Source organism: Vulpes lagopus, chromosome 24 (assembly GCF_018345385.1).
Source record: "Vulpes lagopus strain Blue_001 chromosome 24, ASM1834538v1, whole genome shotgun sequence".
Lineage (NCBI taxonomy): Eukaryota > Metazoa > Chordata > Mammalia > Carnivora > Canidae > Vulpes > Vulpes lagopus.
Window position 1 is genome coordinate 54,560,877 of NC_054847.1, and position 12,623 is coordinate 54,573,499.

The 12,623-nt window shown below is 38.3% G+C and overlaps 1 protein-coding gene across 3 annotated transcripts in view; it reads left to right on the top strand.

The window, feature by feature from the left end:
- Window positions 1-12,623, top strand: part of ZNF407 (zinc finger protein 407) — a 448,632-nt gene that overhangs the window by 256,048 nt on the left and 179,961 nt on the right. The window lies entirely within an intron of this gene.

The window sequence follows — 12,623 nt, forward strand, 5'->3', positions numbered from 1 at the left end:
AGATGCCCCAGGATATTTACTCTCGAGTGTGCGGTAACTGCTGATCTTCGGACTGAGGTCTCAGAAAGGTCAATTTTGTACTGAACTCTGAGATTGCTGGGCAATACATCTCAACCCTTCTAGCTAATCTTACCTTGAGCTCAAATGGTTCCCTAGATCATCTTGACATGCTAGAAGGCCGAGATGATGACAAAGGCCAAGACAATGAAATACCCAACTTTGGAGGGGCTGCCTTTCCTAGCTCCAGCAAATCCCACAATCACCGTGCAGTTGGACAGGCCTTTCTAAATCCAGAAAATATATGCAAATGTCTAGAAATTCTGTTTCTGTAATAGATACATAGAGACCTACAGGGTAAATTTTAAGCATACCATATTTGCTGGTGTATAAGACGCATAGGTCTATGGAACATGTTCCAGTATTACAAGAAGAGTTTTCAGGAAAAAAAAAAAAAAAGTACATATGTTGAAGGTAAATTTTAACTCCTTTGGTAGAAAGGAATATTTTGTTCATTTCAGTTTAATCTGTTGTATATTTGATCCCTGTATGAAGTCACTTGGGATGTGTAGTGAGAGTCTATTGCCCCCTTGTCTGTTGGTGTCAGTGAGTGGTTCTAATAGGGCTACAGTATTAACAGATTTCCATTTCCTATGTTAGAGGTATAACCCAAGCACTAGTTAGGATCAGTCATGTTGTCTTGAGCTATTAATTTTGTTGAGAAAACTATTACTCTTTTTTAAAGTACCCTGATAGTCTTTATTGGAGTGTATTACTGGCACAGATTGTTGGCAAGGAATCCAAGTAGGAAACTATGGCTTTCTTTATTGTTGCTGTTTTAAATCATTGTGAAATAATAGATAATTCTCTTGATTCACTATTTATAGAACACCAGTAATCTAACTGTGTTGTAGAATGAAGGGTTGTCCTGTGCTCAGTATTTCTAGAAATACTGATGTGAGTATACACCAGGAATAAGAGTCACATCCTACTGAGGCTCGAGAGGCTGTCCAAGCCAGGTGCTAAACTTCTTTTTCCCCAGCACCATGAATGTCTGAACCCGAATATTATTTCTGAGTCTTGGCATGCAAGAAACTGAGTGATATTGTTCCTATGACACTATCAGTTTTATTAGCAAAAGGGGGTTGGGATTTATTCTATAGAGATGTGTGAGATTTTTCTGTAATATGTAGCTGACCTAATAAAATTTCATACAGTCATGTTCATGAAACATTTTCTTGGCATAATACTATAACACCATCAAAATGAAAACCTTATTATGACTTTTATAAATTCTATATGAATCATAGTTTTTTGATGAGTAGGACTGTAACATTTTATCTGAATTGGTGTAGAAATTCTTGATCATACATGGCTTCCATCAATTGTGTTTAATTTTGACATATTTATTCATTTGAGAGAGAGAGAGAGAGAGAGAGAGAGAGGGAGGAGGGGCAAAGAGAGAAGGGGAGAGAATCTCAGGCAGACTCTGCGCTGAGCGTGGAACCTGATGCCAGGCTTGATCTCACGACCCTATGATTGTGACCTGGGCTGAAACCAAGAGTCGGAAGCTCAGCTGACTAAGACACCCAGGTGCCCCTAATTTTAATGTATTCAAATTTTAAAAGAAAATTAATTTCGTAGTTGATTTTCTCTATTAGTGCTTTTCTCCTTTCTGTAAGCCTAATTTTTGTCTTCCTGGTAAAATCTGTTCTGTTTATATTTGTTAGCTGGCTCATTCTAATACAGTAACTGATGAGATTATCATCTGAAAACTTAATACAAGGTTTTTCCAGCAACATGTGAATTATCTAGTCTGAGTTTCTTAGCTCTTCAGTAATGTTTTCATAGCATCTATAGGTAGGTAGCTGGAAGGACAGCTGTCTTTGTTAGCGCTAACATGCCGTTTGGACAACTGTGTTTACTTGGCCAAATATGAAATTGAGTTCATCACAATTCTCAGATGAGGACATCGTTATGGTAGGTTTTTCCCCCAGACATGTACATTAATTGTGGATTGTATGTATATATACATACAATCTATGTGGTCAATCTATGTGATACAATCTATCTATGTGGTCATGGGTATTCGTGAAGGATACATTTACTTCCTTAGAAAACTGTAATCAAATAATTGTGAAAAAGCAAGCATGGAAGAGGCTAGGAAGGGGAGAAGGAGAAACAACAGATAGGTGTCCCTTCTGTCCTATCAGAGCTGAATTCCTCTCTCTGCTTATTGGGGCCATCTTCTGCAACATATTACTCCCTTCCGTGCAGCATGCTCCCACCCACTTGTGGGGGTTCAGAGGAGTGATTCCCTGCTCACATATACCAGCTGGCCGCCTCCACTTGCCTCTGCTCCTGAGCGTGGCCATGCCGGCTGCCTGCATTACAGATGTCTGCTCACCTCAAGCCCCACCTCAGCCAGGAAGCCTTTCTAGCCACTTCAGTCCATAGCCACCAGGGCTTTTTCTAAGCATCTTAAAAGATGTTTAAAAGCATGCAATGTGGTGCTTTTGTATGCTGCTTATTTCACTGATACTAGTGTTGACCATTGAACCATTGGCCCTTTTTGCAGGGGCATATATGTCTTTGGTTATAGGTTTGAATAAAGCACAGGTCAGTGCTAGACACATAGTAGGTTTTAATATGTGTTTTCTTTTTATTAATTAGTTGCTATAGAAGAAGCCTGAACAATTATAATCTGAAAATTGTTAGGACTGTGTTTTAAATGTCCAAAGACTTAACAGTAGTCAAGGCATTTGTGATGAAACTGTAAATGGAGTTTGAAATTCATTATGTCTACATAAACCACATCTTCTTTATCCATTCATCTTTCGTATACAATGGAATATTACTCAGCCATTAGAAATGACAAATACCCACCATTTGCTTCAACGTGGATGGAACTGGAGGGTATTATGCTGAGTGAAATAAGTCAATCGGAGAAGGACAAATATTATATGTTCTCATTCATTTGGGGAGTATAGATAATAGTGAAAGGGAATAGAAGGGAAGGGAGAAGAAATGGGTGGAAATATCAGAAAGGAAGACAGAACATAAAGACTCCTAACTCTGGGAAACGAACTAGGGGTGGTGGAAGGGGAGGAGGGGGGGGTGGGGGTGAATGGGTGACGGGTACTGAGGGGGGCACTTGATGGGATGAGCACTGGGTGTTATTCTGTATGTTGGCAAATTGAACACCAATAAAAAATAAATTTATTATTAAAAAAAAATTCATTATGTCAATTATCTCAAAATTTTTATATTAGTAAAAGCAATGACTTAAAAGAAATTCTCTATATATGGTCTTTAAACAGTAATACTAGTCTTTTATTTGTAACTGCTATTTTAACCTTCCTTACAGAAATCTGGTGTTTTCTTCCCTAACCTGAAGCGATAAAATTTCATTTAGTTCAGAGTAGAGGATTGTGGCAATTTAATATATGTCTTGTTCTTCAGGACTTGACTTCTCTGGTTAGTTAAAATTGTTTCAACTTCTCAAGCCCTCCAGCTCTGTGAAACCCTTGAAAGGGGGTAGTTTGAAAAAGAGGGGGTAGCCTGAGATGAGAATGGGTCTCATATGCCGTGTTAATTCCTTCCACCTGTTCTTCTCATACTGGCACTGGTGTTGTAAAGCCATGAGGGAGACAAACTATTTCAGGACTAACCTAGCTTCTCAGACCTTGAGAAAGGGACTTAGTGGAGCTTTGTTTTCAGCAGCATTCCATTTTTTTTTTTTCCCTATGTAGATCAGAGTGTTTCAGGGACATAAATTGGCGGGGGATGTGACCTCTGTCATCTAAGCCAGGGATTTGCAGACTATGGCCTGCAGGCCAGAGCAGGCCCACTAACTGTTTTTGTAAATAAAGTTTTATTGGAACGCAGCCATGTTCCTTTGTTTATGTACTGTCTGTGGCTGCTTCTGTCCTATGGAGGCAGAGGTGAGTGGTTGCATCAAATCTGATGACCTGCCATGGAGAAGATATTTAGTGTTCTTTACACAGAGCCTTTCCTAGCCCCTGATCGAAGATACTGCACATACAGGGAAATGGGAAAAACTCCAGCCACACTTCATGAGATGGTTATGGGTAGGCTGGAGTTTATGGTCTCTTTGACAAAGAAAAATTTCATGGGAATGAGATTTTGAAGGATGAATTCAAATCTCTGAGGGCATAGACCTTATAATCCTTGAATGTTTTTCTTTAGAATGAGTCATTCTCTTGGTTCTTAGTAGACTAAAGCAACCTGGGATTAATATTCTACTTAATGCTCCTCCCAGAAGTAATTTTGACACAAAGCTTTTCAACCTTTGGATTGAATTGAAAGAGCCAGAAAAGATATTTCACAGCTTTTAGGATCTGAATGATACGTTAAGAGGTTTTAAAATGACAGGCTTTGGCGTGAGTGAGGTTAAATTTCTTTTCCAACTAGTTAACAAGGATCTAGCCTGTTAATTAGGCTAATTATCACCTGTTCAGGGCAAAAATGTGCTCAAGACTCTTGGCTTCAGTAGCAGGTTCCCTTGCGTGCTGTATAAAAGCCCTGGGGGTGGGGGTTGGTGGGGTGCAACTTTCATCTGCTACCACACTTGAGCCTAAAGAGTTGAATTTAGTAAATGAAACCTTTCTAATCTTAGCTCTTTGTGGCTTCTTGATATAAATCATGCTCATGTTTTATTATAATCAGAAACAGGCCACTCTCCTAGTCTATCGTAACTCAAGTAATCTGGATACTAGTATTATCATGTAATATTTTTGGTTTCGGGTTATGACTTCATTCATTGAGTCAGAGTTTCTTTTTTTTTTTTTTTTTTTTTAAATTTTTTATTTATTTATGATAGTCACACAGAGAGAGAGAGAGAGGCAGAGATACAGGCAGAGGGAGAAGCAGGCTCCATGCACCGGGAGCCCGACGTGGGATTCGATCCCGGGTCTCCAGGATCGCGCCCTGGGCCAAAGGCAGGCGCCAAACCGCTGCGCCACCCAGGGATCCCTGAGTCAGAGTTTCTATTTGGACTTTGTACACATATACAGGCACACAAGTATTTGGAAGCAGATGCTCAGAGAGACCCTAAGTGTCCTCTACTTGTTATTTAGCAGTCCCTGTATCTTTTTGATTACTCAGTTCAAGGAAAATACTGATTTTCTTCTTTATTTTTTCTTTATTTTCTGTGCAATTTAAAGTTGGGTATTATATTTAAACATGTACGCAGTAATTTGAAACTTAATGGAAATAAGGTGAACAAGATGACTGTGGAATGATACTGAGGTATTTAATGTGGATTTAGTGACTGTTGGACATGAATCTGTCTTAAAGCAGGATTGTATATTTTACTCCACTGTTTCTGGAGCCAGAAACAATAGAGGCGTCTCACAGTTTTGGTGCTTACAGATCCTGCATCTGTTATCACGGCAGAATGTCCTGAACTTTGTCATTTAGCTTTGTGATCCTTCAGGGTACTTTTTTAGCATAAGGCATGCTCATGTGAATTAATTGAGCATTGTAGTTGTTCTTCAGTGGTTGTCTTTAGATGCCTTTTATGTGCTTCTTTGTTCAAGAAAGTGATGGTTTTCAGTTATGTTTGCAGCTCAGCAGAATTCGTATGGTGACCCTTCTGTGCAGAGACTCTGTCATTCTCTATTCTCATTTCATCTCTTAGTGTGTTATCATATAATTATTACATTATAATAATTTTAAAAAGAGGCTTTCTTTCCAAAGAAACTGCCTGTGCATTGGTAGTAGTTGAGTAACTTAGGAGTTGTTGAAACAAATTCATTAGTGTGGTGGATGGTTTGGGGGGCAATCCTGCATACCTGGCCACCTGTTCACAGATCCGTGTTCTGATTTTCCCCCTAAAGACCAGCAATACCTGGCAGTTACATTTTTGCAGCCTCAGTTGGGCTTTACAGGAATAGTTTTACATCAGTCAACACCTTTGTTTCACAGTTTTGAAAGATAATAACTGCATGATTAGTTAATATTTTGACAAAATTTAGCTTACTCTTCTATTAAAATTTTATTTGTAGCACATCAGACTGTGCTCATTTGCTGTGCATTTTTTGCAGATGTGAATTTGTGTGATTTATTAACTTGACAAGACTGGTCCAAGGAGTTGTGTAAAGAAGATAAGAAATATCATCTGATTGTTTAATTAAAATACTCATTTTTGACTTGTGAAAAATCTCAAAAACATAGTATTTGAGAAGATGTTAACATATGGCCACATGTACTTTGGCTTCCTTCTCTTTTAAAAACAACCAAATCCTAGCACTGGAGTGGATGCTATCCTCATATGCATGCCATAATCCTACTTTTCAGAGACATGATGTCGTGCATGCTCTTGTGTGTGGACTTCATAGGTGTGTATTTAGTACTTCTCCTGTTATGTAAAAATGTTATGTAAATGGTATAGTTCTGTACCCAACTTGTTTTGTTTTAATGCAGTTACATTCTTGAGATTGTTTGCTAATAAATGTAGCCTAAGTTGGTGCATTTTTACAGCATTATGATATCTCATTTTGTGATTAAACCCATTATTTATCTACTTCCCAGCTGATGGATAATCGTAAATATCCCCTTACATTTTAAAGGGGATTTTTTGTTTTTAAACACATGCCTGGAGTTTCCCAGCTGTGTATAGCTAGACTGAGCTTTTTGGAAGAGAGGTAGGGACATCCACAGATTTAAAAAGCATTGCTAAAGCAATTATAGTCTAAATTATCCTGAATTAGAGAGATTAGAAAAGAACATAAAAATATGCTAGTGACATTTCTTACTGTATTCAAAAAATTACAAAGTAGTAAAGCACCAAAGTATCAAGATACCCTTGTCTTCATATGTAAGTGTGATATATGCAGATATTTTACTAAGCTCCTAATAAATTGTTGACTCAATAGTCAATAATCTACCTAATAGGATTTAAAATAATTTAAATAACATTTAAAAAAATACTTTGAAGAATATGGATATAGAATCTCCTGTTAAGATGCTTACCTTCTATAGTAATATGGAAAGATAATGGCACAATTCAAAGTAGAAGCTGTATATTTTGACATAACTTGCCTTTAGGCATTCGAAAACAGACTGTTGTAACAGAGTTTCCATAAGGCAGAAGTACCTATTAAGATAATGGTGTTAATCATATAAATCAGCTCCCACCAGTTCTTGAGTTTGTACATAATGCCTGATGATACTTCTGTGAGATTTATCATTTTTAGTTTGTATCTAACAATGAGGATATTTAGTGAGGATACTCACCTCAAAATTTTAAGTCTAGAGATGTGAGTTTTATTTAGTCTTGACTGTGTTATTACAAGTCATGTCATGAGGATTCAGAGAAGACCGGTACCCCACCAGGTTTAACAGGGAGACCAGACAAGGGCTCACAGCCATTCCCAGTGTGGGCGGGGTGCTGAGAAGACAGTACATAGAACCATAAATCCAGAAACCTATTGTGAACATACCAGAAAATGCTTAAAATTTAACTTATACATTTTATAAATTTTACACTAAGAGATGAACCCTTACTGACTTCCATATCATAGTAACCAACATGAAGAAGGGCGTTATTCTAGAAAGTTGAACATTTCAATCCCTAGAAACCAGGAACTTTGTAATGACATCTCTTGGTAGGAATTGGTACAGGGGTTATGTGTAACATGCTATGTTTAAAATCCTTACCCTCAAAGAGAGAAAATGAGTGAAAATATCAGTGAGGGTGACAAAACATGAGAGACACCTAACTCTGGGAAACAAACAAGGGGTATTGGAAAGGGAGGTGGGCAGGGAGTTGGGGTGACTGGGTGACGAGCATTGAGGGGGGCACTTGGCAGGATGAGCACTGGGTGTTATGCTATATGTTGGCAAATTGAACTCCAATAAAAAAATAAAATTAAATTAAAAATAAAATAAAATAACATAAAATCCTTTCCCTCAAAGTGTACGAATCATTGCTACGTTGTCCTCTAATGCCTGCCTTTATGAAAAGTGTGGTATCATTTTGATTTCTTTTGCTTGTGACCTCCCCCCCCTTGAAACCTTTTAAGGTGACTTTATGTCCAGTTGAAATATCTAGTGAAACCTGAGGAGAAAGTAGGTAACAAAATACCCTTTCTCATTACAGGTCTTAGAGCGCTATTTGGCATTTTGAACTTGCTAGTGAATATTAGAAAGTCGCCAGATTATCTAAGACTTGGAAGTGGTGTTGGCCCTCCTACTCTCCCCCCGGAGATGGCTTTCTGCACAGCACATTTGTTGTTCCTCTGCTACGGCCTGTTTTTTTTTTTTTTTTTTTTTTTTGCTAGGGCCTGTTATATCATTAAAAAAAAAATTTATTTATGAATGTTTAAGATTTATTTATTTTTTTTTTTTTAATTTTTATTTATTTATGATAGGCACACAGTGAGAGAGAGAGAGGCAGAGACACAGGCAGAGGGAGAAGCAGGCAGAGGGAGAAGCAGGCTCCATGCACCGGGAGCCCGACGTGGGATTCGATCCCGGGTCTCCAGGATCGCGCCCTGGGCCAAAGGCAGGCGCCAAACCGCTGCGCCACCCAGGGATCCCAATGTTTAAGATTTAAATAGTTAAATTAAGAACTTTAGAATACCAAAGAAAGTTGCTGAAAAAAATATGGAAAACATAAATATTATACATACATCTAGGTGGTAGGTATGCAGTTATGTTACGTTCTGTATGTTTGAATACTCACATTTTGTAAAATAAGCACAGATGCTCAGGAAGGTGAGATGACCAAGTGGTATGAGAATTGGGAGCTCTAGGTGGCCGGCATGACTCCTATAACACACAGGTCTCCCATTCTGACTCAGTCTGGTAAGTGAGTAAAGAATCATCTGGTAAGACTGAGTAAAGAATGAAACTATTTTTTTTTTTAAAGATTTTATTTGAAAAAAAAGAGAAGAAGAAGGAGAAGGAGAAGAAAGAAAGAAGGAAGGAAGGAAGGAAGGAAGGAAAGAAAGAAGAAAGAAAGAAAGAAAGAAAGAAAGAAAGAAAGAAAGGAAGAAAGAAAGAAAGAAAGAAAGAAAGAAAGAAAGAAAGAAAGAAAGAAAGAAAGAAGAAAGGGAGAGGGAGGGGGAGAGAAAGAAGAAAGAAGAAAAAAAAGAAAGAGAGAGAGAGAGCGAGCGCAGCAGGGTTATGGGAGGGAGCAGCGGACTCCCTGCTGAGCAAGGAGCCTGGCATGGGGCTCCCTCCCAGGACCATGGGATCATGACCTGAGCTGAAGGCAGACACTTAACCAACAGAGCCACCCAGGTCCCCCAATTCTTAATCACTAGTTTATTAGTTCATCTGGTTGGTCCAAAATTATATATAGAATAACACTGTGTACCATGCACTGTATGGCCCTTTAAGGATACAAGGTGAACCAAATATCATCTTCCTATTGTATGCTCATCTAGTTTACCCTTCTGGTTATAACTTTGACAGGATTGGCATGTACTGGTCTTCCTACATCCTTCCACTGATCTACTAGAAAGCTATTTTCATGAAGAGGAGACTACCAAGTTTTTACTAAACGACCTCTTTCTAGTAGATCATATATCCAGTTCAGCAAGAAGTTTCTCATGGAAGACCACTGTGTGGGGATAGAAAATGAATCAATAACATTTGATCCAACCTAATATAGGTCACAGGGTGTCACCCTTTTCCTAGGAAACTGGAAGGCTGCCTTAAGGGGGTGGCAGGCAATCAGAGTCACAGTGGATGTGTTGTGTCAGGGCCTGGTGCTTCCAGTGCTGGGACCCTCATTCTGCACTTCTCTCACCACATCATCTCTGCCACCTCTCTGTGTCTATATGCCCCTATCTTTTACCATCCAAATTAAATATCACCTCTGGGAAGCCTTCTTGAATCTGCCCGCCCCATTAGTTGTTTCTTCTTTTATTATTTTTTATTATTTTTTAATTTTTTAAAAAGATTTTATTTATTTATTCATAGACATAGAGAGAGAGAAGGAGGGAGAGAGAGAGAGAGAGAGAGAGAGAGAGAGAGAGAGAGAGAGAGAAGCAGAGACACAGGCAGAGGGAGAAGCAGGCTCCACGCAGGGAGCCCGACGTGGGACTCCATCCCAGGTCTCCAGGATCAGGCCCTGGGCTGAAGGCAGCGCTAAACCGCTGAGCCACCTGGGCTGCCCTGTTTCTTCTTTTAAATTCATGATGGCATTTTACCTTTAAATCATTATTATTAAATATGGCATTGAGGTTATTATTTTGAATATTTTTTCCCTTAGTAGCCTGTGATTTTCTCGAGATCCAAATCTTTTTTTTTTTTTATTTTTATTTTTTTTATTTTATGATAGTCACAGAGAGAGAGAGAGAGAGAGAGGTAGAGACATAGGCAGAGGGAGAAGCAGGCTCCATGCGCCGGGAGCCTGATGTGGGATTCGATCCCGGGTCTCCAGGATCGCGCCCTGGGCCAAAGGCAGGCGCCAAACCGCTGCGCCACCCAGGGATCCCTCGAGATCCAAATCTAACTATTTTCCTGCTTTGCCTCCTCAGTCTTAAAACAGTGTTTTGGGTATTGTGGGTGTTCATGTCTTCCTAATGTGCATCTAGAACACACATTAATGCCTTCCCTTCTTAGAGCCGAGCAGCATATGTTCACTTGTGTTCTGCCCTGGAGATGACTTGGGATAAGCTTCATGAAGGGCCCAGGGAGAGCTGGATCTCATGGGTGGACGTCATTCTCACTGACTTGTTCCATGAAGTGAGATAATTCACGGTACTTGAGACTCAGAATTTGTGTAGTTCCAGGAAACACCCGCATTGAAGAGTAGGTCTGAATCTTTATAAGGATACTTTATGTTGGTAATATTTCAGGGTTCTTTTTAAAGTACCACCACATGAACTTATTTTCATAAAGCAAATTGTAAAACACGTGAGGTTTTCTGAAAGTCAAGCAGTGGCCTTAGTTTGTTCTTTGTTATCTGGCTTTTGTCATTTCATGACAGACACTGAGCTCTCGTTTAACATTTTTATTACGTATGAATAATAGAGTACATGTATTGAGGTTTCGTAGATGTAATTTTGTTAAATGTACATCATGGTAGATTTAAAAATGAGGGATTTATTTTGTCATTCATAAAGTTGTAATACAGTGTGGAGAAACTATTTGTTAAAAGATAGCATCTACTTAACCTCCTTATTTATTTCTTGTAGGAGAAGGTTAGATCCACAATAAATACATGAAGAAATAAGTAGATAGGGGAATTTATCTTGGAAATAAGATCCCTGTCATGGTTTTGAAATGTTAAATGCATGAAGACCCGTCAAAGAGATATACGGACATGATATTTTTTTACAGTGCGTTTCCAAGTATTTAGTTATATTGTCATTTCCTAGTACAGTGAAGCAGTGATCAGATGATACAGTAATTTCAAAGTCAGGCCCTGTTAATGGGTGTAAATAGAGTGTTTCTACACATACATTATATAGATGTATTAATTGGCAATTTAATATTAATGAAGTACTTAAGATATTTTATATGACATTTCTTAAATGTTTAGCAGTTTTTATTTCTGTAGCATTTAAGATCTATTACTACAAAAATATAATTACATATAACAAATGAAGAAGAATTTTTATAAAAGCTAACTTCATAATTCGCTTTAAGAATTTGTGGAATTCTGATGATTAATTTGTTAAGGTAATCTATACTTGCTTCAAAATGAGGAATTTAATTATTTGGAGCTCAAGATTTCTTTTCCTACCCCTATGGGGTTAAGGAAATTTGTAAAATCATAGTTAAAGCTTTAGTGGATAGAATGCACATTTTTTACATCTCCTTATTTATGTCTTAATTTAAAATGCACATATTATAATCCTATTTTTTTTAATTGCATTAACTTGCTGAAAGTATAGCCCAATTTACGATAGTCAAAGCAGGCTGCCATAGTCCCTCTTTTGTGGCATAGTGCTTATCCACTTATTAAAATATTTTAATTTTGAATATTGGGTTTTAATTTGCTTTTATTTGACTGTTCATTATCCTGAATTAATTAGCTGGACATTATTAGTCACAGGCATTGCTTTAAACTAAATTGTATTAGAAATAAAAAGTAAATTTCAGTGATGATTTCATGAATGCAAGTGAAGAGGGACAGAAGCTCAACCAGAAGAAGGATTTAAGTTTTTTGTTTATGGTTCATTGTGCCTTGATTATTAAAGGTATTAAGACATCTTTGTGAACTGTGGGCTCCGGTATTTTCTAGCATGAGGACTGATCTGTTATTTTCTTTCTTTTTTTTTTCTTATGCAGGAGATAATTGAGGTTTATTTTTCTCAAAGGTGGTTTTATAAAAATTACAGTCCTAATCTTACTTTTATTCTTAGCAGAGGAAACTTGTTTAGCATTCCCTTATGGTAACACAGAAGGATACCTTGTTCAGGACAGTCTTCTGCATTTCTCACTGCTCCCCAGGAGCACTGCAGGGTGGGCAGCTGGGTGCATGGTGGGAGCCGTGCTGTTCCAGGCAGGCCTGGCTTAGACTGCAACCGGCAGCCCCGGCTGCCTCCGCCTGGCAGAGAGCAGGGCTTGTCTGAGTAGTTTAGTATGGATAGCTTTTCATTTAGCCTTTGCTCTGACAGCCCATGCCCTGGATAAGTGGTGTA